The following is a 7441-nucleotide window of genomic DNA, read 5'->3' as shown; positions in this document are numbered from 1 at the left end:
TTTTTTGCCGACTTGTCCAGTTAAGTAAATAATTATTGTGACATAAAATATGAATAAATATTGAAGAAAAATTAATTGAAAATGAATAAAAAGAAAATGAAATAAAAGTCAAAATTATGACATAAGCATGATGCAATTAAAATATTTTCACCCAACCAAATCTTGACACATCATTATAAACCACTTAAAAATGAATAAAAGGAGATAAAAATTAAAGAACTAAGTAGCTATCTTCAACCTTTGGGCAGCCAAAAACGTAGAGAGAGAGAGAGGAAAGAAAACTCCATGAAAGCTCCACTAAGCTCCAAACTCCACTAAATTCCACCATAAATCTCATCCTCCCTTCATTAAAATTTACCCTTATCACTAGATAAAGCTTGGGCCAGCCATTAGAAAGAAAAATATTGAAGAATTACAAGCTCAAGTTGGGACTCAAGTAAGGTTAGTGTCCAATCTTCTACCCCTTTGATTTAAATCATGTTTATTGGCATGAAATAAGTAGAAAATGTAAGAAAAACAAAAGAAAACTTATGTGTGTCCGTCCCTATAATTTAGGCAGCTTAGGGGTGGTTAGGGTTAGATGAAATTACTTGAAACAAAGTGGTTATGAGCTGCCCTTGGTATGAAATGAGTGATTGATCATGTAAGAGTAAGTGAAATGCAAGTGTAATGCATGAATGAACCTTGAAAATTTGGATACTTAAACAATATTAGGGTTTGCTAATGTAATGGTATGTTAACATTGTAATGGTTAATTAGTGACCATTTGAATGTGTGTGAGGTGGAATTGAAGTGAGGAAGGATGTTGGAGTTGAGCTTAGGCATGCTGCCCTTGGTGACCTGCAGGACTGGTTGTGAGTCTAGCAGGTTTGGGCAACTATAAATGGAGTTGTATAGGTTCAATTGATGCAAGGCTAATTGGACATGAAACTAGACACATAATGGCACAACTTTGGTGAAGAAACCCTGCCTAGAAAACCAAACTAAGTTGACCTAAAAATTGCCCTAATCCGAGTGACTTGCATTCTGTCTGGGCAAAATGACTAAATGAATAGTATTTATTCATTTGGTCATAACTCAGTGTAGAAAGGCCCAATTGACCTAAAATTTTACCAGCAGAAAGCTGAGACATAGGCCTACAACTTTCATGAAGAAACTAAACCCAAATTTTGATCATAACATATTCAAAAACTGACCTTCAGTCAGTGTACAAAACACTATAGATTTGATTCTGTCCAGAAAATTTGGAAAATTTACAATCCGGCCAATTATGGTATTTAGGCCATAACTTGAGTTAAAAAACTCCAAATTGAGTGATTCAAAAAAAGAAATGTAACTAGACATAATAAAGAACAACTTTCATGAAGACAATTTTACCAAATTCCTACTGTACAAATGACCAATAGAACAGTAAACTTAGTGCTTGAAATCTGAAAATTGTGAATAACCAACACTAAGCTTTGAAATAGAATTGACAACCAATGCCAATAACTTTAGAATGCAAAATGTGGTATGTTGGTGATATTTGAACCAATATACCAATTATCTATGAAAAATTCAACATTTTTGTTGACTAATGAAATGAATAGTAACCTTACATATAAAGTATAAATATTCAAGAAATGACTTTGTAATATGCCCTAGTAGGCCTAATGTGATTGGTTTGGATAGGTTGGCATGCCAATAGGGTTCTGATAGCAGTACTGCGTATGATGCATGGCTTCATTGCCATTCTGTGATGATAGCCTATGGCTATACTGATTATGATGTTATAGTTGGCTTTATGCCTTATTACTTTTATGGCTTATTAGCCATTCTGTTTGCACACTGGGAGACACATTGTGACCGATGGTGTGACGGCCTGAGGTACCTGGTACCCAGTGCTAGTTTACCCGTTTGTCCAGTCCGGTCAATTTGTATAGGTTACTTGGGCATGGAAAAGTATAATTGCAATTGAACTAATTATCAAAGAAAATTAGGAAATTAAATATCATGATAAAGATCAAGAATGATTACAATAAAATAAAGAAGCTCAATGTCACGACCCAACCTATGGGCCGGACCGGCACTAGGACCTGGGCCAGCCTAAAGCCCCCGAGGCCCGTAGTAAGCCTTAACTATTCATTTACCCAACTCTAAGGCCCATTTGGGCCCAATTTCAAGAAACCAACCGGACAGTCCGCCATAAAATGGACCTACCAACGGGGAGTTTTTGACTCACCCGACCTGTAAACACAATAAACAATCCATTGGGGAGCTCAGCTCACCCTCCACATACTCATATCATCATAATGATAAATGGGAGCTCAGCTCCCTCATCCAGTCCATCAAACATGCATATAATAATTTTACAGGTCCATAATAATAATTTAGTTTACAGACCCAAATCAAATAAACATTTCTAACACATGCGAAAATTCTAGGAGTTTATAGAATTACACAAACATAAATAAATGACCTGCGAGGGAGAAAAGCAGGTTAACCTCAAAAATATCCTCCTGTGGCCTGGAAAAATATTGAACAGGAGTGAGCGTTTGACTCAGAGAGTAAAATATCAATTTTAACCATAATCTCTATAACTATCTAGAACTAATGCAACCTGTGGAGTGAAATGCAACAGCAACAATATTTTCACATCATAACAGCAAAAAGGTAATTTGGAGCACTCACGTACTCTGTAACATCAATCATAATATATGGAGCCGATCCCCTATCTGACTCTCTTAAATCCAACTGGTGCCGTGAAGAACTCATTTCGGACTTCCACTTAATAACCAAATCGGGGTCCCAATGAAGAACTCAAGCCGTGTCTACCCGAAGGACCGGTCCCAAGATCTCAAGCGTGTCTACCCGTCCTATCCATAGTCCACACCACATCACACGCACGCCAACGCACGCGCCACTGCGCTCCAAATTACCACAACAACATCCATGGCACTTTCACAGTTATGAATGCAACATAAATCGTGCCTAGAATTTATCTACATAGATATATGCATATAAGTGATGCATGGGCATGCTTGAACATATAATAATATCGAAATTACAATTAAAATTAATATTTTACTCACCGACTTGACGGTGGTCACTGAGGCGGCGGAGGAAGAAGGTCATCGGCTCACTGACAATTTTATTACAATCATTTAATAAATTTGACTCAATACAAACAAAGAAAAGACCAAATACGTCTAAGTCGTGCAGAAAATCCGGTGAGTCTCCCTATACCTAGGACCTACCCAACCTGCAAAAGGGCTCAAAACACACTTCTATATTCACAATCCATATGTCCACAACTCAATCCCATCACACAGCCCCTCCTGGGCCCATCAAATCAATCATCCATCACAATATGTAAAATTTTAATTTAGTCCTTATAATTGACCATTTTTGCAAAAGCGCCCAAATCGACTCTAAAAATTCTAAAACTTTGCCCCGCGGTCCTTAGCAATATTACTAAGCGATTGCAAAAAGAATCATAATTTTCTAAGCTACCACGAATATTTTATGGATTTTTAATCCTATTTAAGCACTAGAAAAATACGTAAAAACAAGGTTCGGGTTTACCTTTGCCGATTCCGACTTCGGAGACGCGCTCGGGACGTCTGACAATGGGGGGTAGCTAAAACCTCGGTCCAATTCGGAGACTTTTCGTGCAGTGCATGCAGTCGGAATTGCGGGCCGATCAATTGTCGAATTTCTGCGAATTGAGGATACCTACACGAAGCCCACAACACGGGGGTTAGTACAGAAATTTTTCATAATTTTCTAAGCTCATTTAATGATCGGAAAAACACTGCGAAGTTCTGTGGGACCCACCGAAAAACGGTGTCGGAAAAATTCAAAATTTATGTCGCCGCGAAGCTCTCGACGAGTGGAGCGCTCTGGTACTCTCGGTTTTCTCGTGGGATTCACGGTTTGTGAGAAATCTAGCCCGAAAGTCAAAATGGGCTAAAAACTTCCCGGGCAAAAATCGGACAAACCGCTTGATGGATTTCGGTGTTCTTGGTGTCTATGGAAAGCTCTCGACGAGTAGATGATTTTAGACATAAGACTCGGTCCGATTGGTGGCCGGATCTGCCGGATTTCTGCCGGAAAGACCAACAGCCGCGCGCGCACGTCGCTCAACTTCGGGCGACATTTTCCGGCGTTCAGAGGCGGCGTGGGGAGGGCCAAGGTGGGCGCCGGCGAGGTGGGGAGCGGGGAGGTGGCAGCGGCAAGGGGAGGAGGGAGGAGAAAGAGAGAGAGAAGGAGAGAGGTCGGCGCGGGAGGAAGAAGGAAGAAAAAGAAAAGGCGGTCGGCCAGGTCGATTCGATCGGCGGTCAGGTCGAAATACAAAATTTTTGAATTTTTACTCTGCCTCGGGACCGAAAACGAGGTCCAAAAATTCTGAAAAAATTTCAGAAAACTCAGAAAAATACGTAGACTCCAAATATATTTTTAGTTTTGCCACGTGGTCTTTAAATTAATTTTTAAAAATCATCAAAGTTTATATTTTCGGAAAATCGAACCCGATTTTTAAAAATCCGAAAAATCTCAAATAATTTCTTAAAATTTAAATAAAATTAAAATACCAAAAATACTCATAAATAATAAAATTTAAAATCTTGGGGTGTTACATTCTTCCCCCCTTACAGAAAATTCGTCCTCGAATTTTTACACAAGGCAGAATAAAGCACATGATTATACATTGAACAAATAAGGGTACTTACTGCGCATGTCCCGTTCTGACTCCCAGGTGCACTCTTCCACTGACTGGCTCCTCCACAAAACCTTAACCATAGGGATCTCTTTGGATCTTAGCTGTCTCACTTGGTAGTCCACTATGGCTACAGGTTGCTCCTCAAATGTCAAGTTCTCTTTTAGTTCTATTACATCCGGCTGTAGTACATGAGAAGGATCTGGAATGTATTTCCTGAGCATAGAGATGTGAAATCTGGGATGAGCGTGAGAAAGGTTGGGTGGTAGCTCCAGCCGGTAGGCAAGCTGCTCCAACTCTATCAGTAACCTCAAAGGTCCGATATACCGAGGTGCCAACTTGCCCTTCTTTCCAAATCTCATGACTCCTTCATTGGAGAAACCTTGAGAATACATAGTCGCCTCTTGCAAACTCCATATCCCTCCGTCAGGGTGCATAACTCTTACGCCTCTGAAAGCTATTTTGATCGTTCCACTGATTAAAGGAACTACCTGCAAGTGTCTTGCACTAGGTCTACATCATGCACCTTCGCTTCCCCATTTCTGTCCAACACAGAGAAGACCTACACTTTCTTCCATATAGTGCCTCATAGGGTGCCATCCTATCTTTGGAATGGTAAGCTGTTGTTGTAGGCAAACTCCACCAAAGCTAGTGATCATCCCATTGACCTCCAAAATCCAAAACACTCATGCGAAGCATGTCTTTGATGTTTGGATTGTCCTTTGAACTCCATCATGCGAGGGTGGAAAGCCGTCTTGAAGTTCAAGCGTGTGCCAAGTGCCTCCTGCAACTTTCTCCAAAACCAAGAAGTGAATCAGGGCCCTCATCGGATATTATGGGCCAGGAACTCCATGCAATCGACTATTTCTCGAATGTAGAGTCGAGCGTCTTGTGCTCTGAGAATATGTAGTCTTCACGAGCAAGAAGTGAGTGATTTGGTTAAGCGGTCTACAATTACCCATATCAAATCATATCCTCGCGTGAGTACGAGGCAACCTTGATTACAAAATCCATAGTGATCATTTCTCACTTCCATTCTGGGATAGGGAGCTCTTGCAGCTTCCCTGACGGTCTCTGGTGTTCAAACTTCACCTTCTGACAAGTCAAGCACTTGGACACAAAGTCTGCTATGTCTCTCTTCATACCATTCCACCAGTAGCTATCTTTCACATCATGGTACATCTTGGTGGAACCTGGGTGGACACTGTACAGTGTATAGTGTGCCTCTAGCATGATTTCGTCTCTGAGATTGTCCACATCGGGCACACATATCCTAGAACCTTGCATAAGGGCGCCATCATTGGCAAATCCAAACTCACCACCTTCACCTTACTGTACTCTTTCTATGATTTTCATCAATTGTTGGTATCTGTGCTAGGAAACTCTAACTCTGTCTCTTAAGTCTAGCCTCACTGAAAAATGAGCCAGCAATACCCCATCATCTGAAAGATCTAGGATTAAACCTTGATCCATCAACTCATGTACCTCCTGAATCAATGGTCTCTTCTCTGCTGAAATGTGCGCCAAACTGCCAGAAGACTTCCTGCTCAAAGCATCTGCCACTACATTGGCCTTCCCAGGGTGGTACTGGATAGTGCAATCATAGTCTTTCAGAAGCTCCATCCATCTCCTCTGTCTCAAGTTCAAGTCCCTCTGTTGGAAGATGTACTTCAAACTCTTATGGTCGGTGTATATCTCGCACACTTCACCATACAGGTAGTGTCTCCAGATTTTCAGTGCAAAGACTTGGAAACTCTCCTCACAGACATCTGTCCAAATGAATGGAACATTCTTCCTAGTTAACTTAGTTAAGGGAGCCGCTATCCTGGAAAAATCTTGCACAAAACGCCTATAGTAGCCAGCTAGACCCAGAAAACTTCGCACCTCAGTGACTGTTGTAGGCCTAAGCTAATCGATCCACGACTTCAATTTTCTTGGGATCCACTTGAATACCTTCACTAGAAACCACGTGTCCCAAGAATGAGATGCTTTCTAGCCAAAATTCACATTTCGAAAATTTGGCATATAGCTGGTGCTCCCTCAAAGTCTGCAACACCATCCTCAAGTGCCACACGTGTTCTTCCTCAGTCCGAGTATACGAGAATGTCATCTATGAATACGATGACAAAGCGGTCCAAAAATGGCTTGAACACCTGTTCATCAAGTCCATGAAAATTCTTTGGTGCATTAGTGAGTCCAAAAGACATCACCAAGAATTCATAATTACCATATCTTGTCCTGAAAGACGTTTTGGACACGTCCTCATTCCTGATTCTCAACTGATGGTAGCCTGATCGCAGGTCTATCTTGGAAAAGAATCTAGCCCCTTGGAGCTGATCAAACAGGTCATCGATCCGAGGAAGTGGATACTTGTTCTTCACAGTCACCTTGTTCGGTATGCGTAGTCAATACATAACCTCAATGACCCATCCTTCTTTCTCACGAATAGAACAGAAGCACCCCAGGGTGAAGTGCTCGGACGTATGAAACCTTTGTCCAACAGCTCTTGTAGTTGCTCCTTTAACTCTTTCAACTCTGCTGGGGCCATCCTGTAAGGTGGCATTGATATGGGGTTTGTACCCAGAACAACATCAATGCAAAACTCTATATCCCTTCCTGGTGGCAACCCTGGAAGCTCTTCAGGGAAGACATCCATGAATTCTCTAACAATAGGAACATTTTCCAAGCTGACACCTTCTACAGATGTATCTCTCACCAATGCCAAATACCCTTGGCATCCACGCC

Source organism: Hevea brasiliensis, chromosome 11 (assembly GCF_030052815.1).
Source record: "Hevea brasiliensis isolate MT/VB/25A 57/8 chromosome 11, ASM3005281v1, whole genome shotgun sequence".
NCBI lineage: Eukaryota > Viridiplantae > Streptophyta > Magnoliopsida > Malpighiales > Euphorbiaceae > Hevea > Hevea brasiliensis.
The sequence above is the reverse complement of the archived record's forward strand: the minus strand, read 5'-3'. Positions refer to the sequence as shown.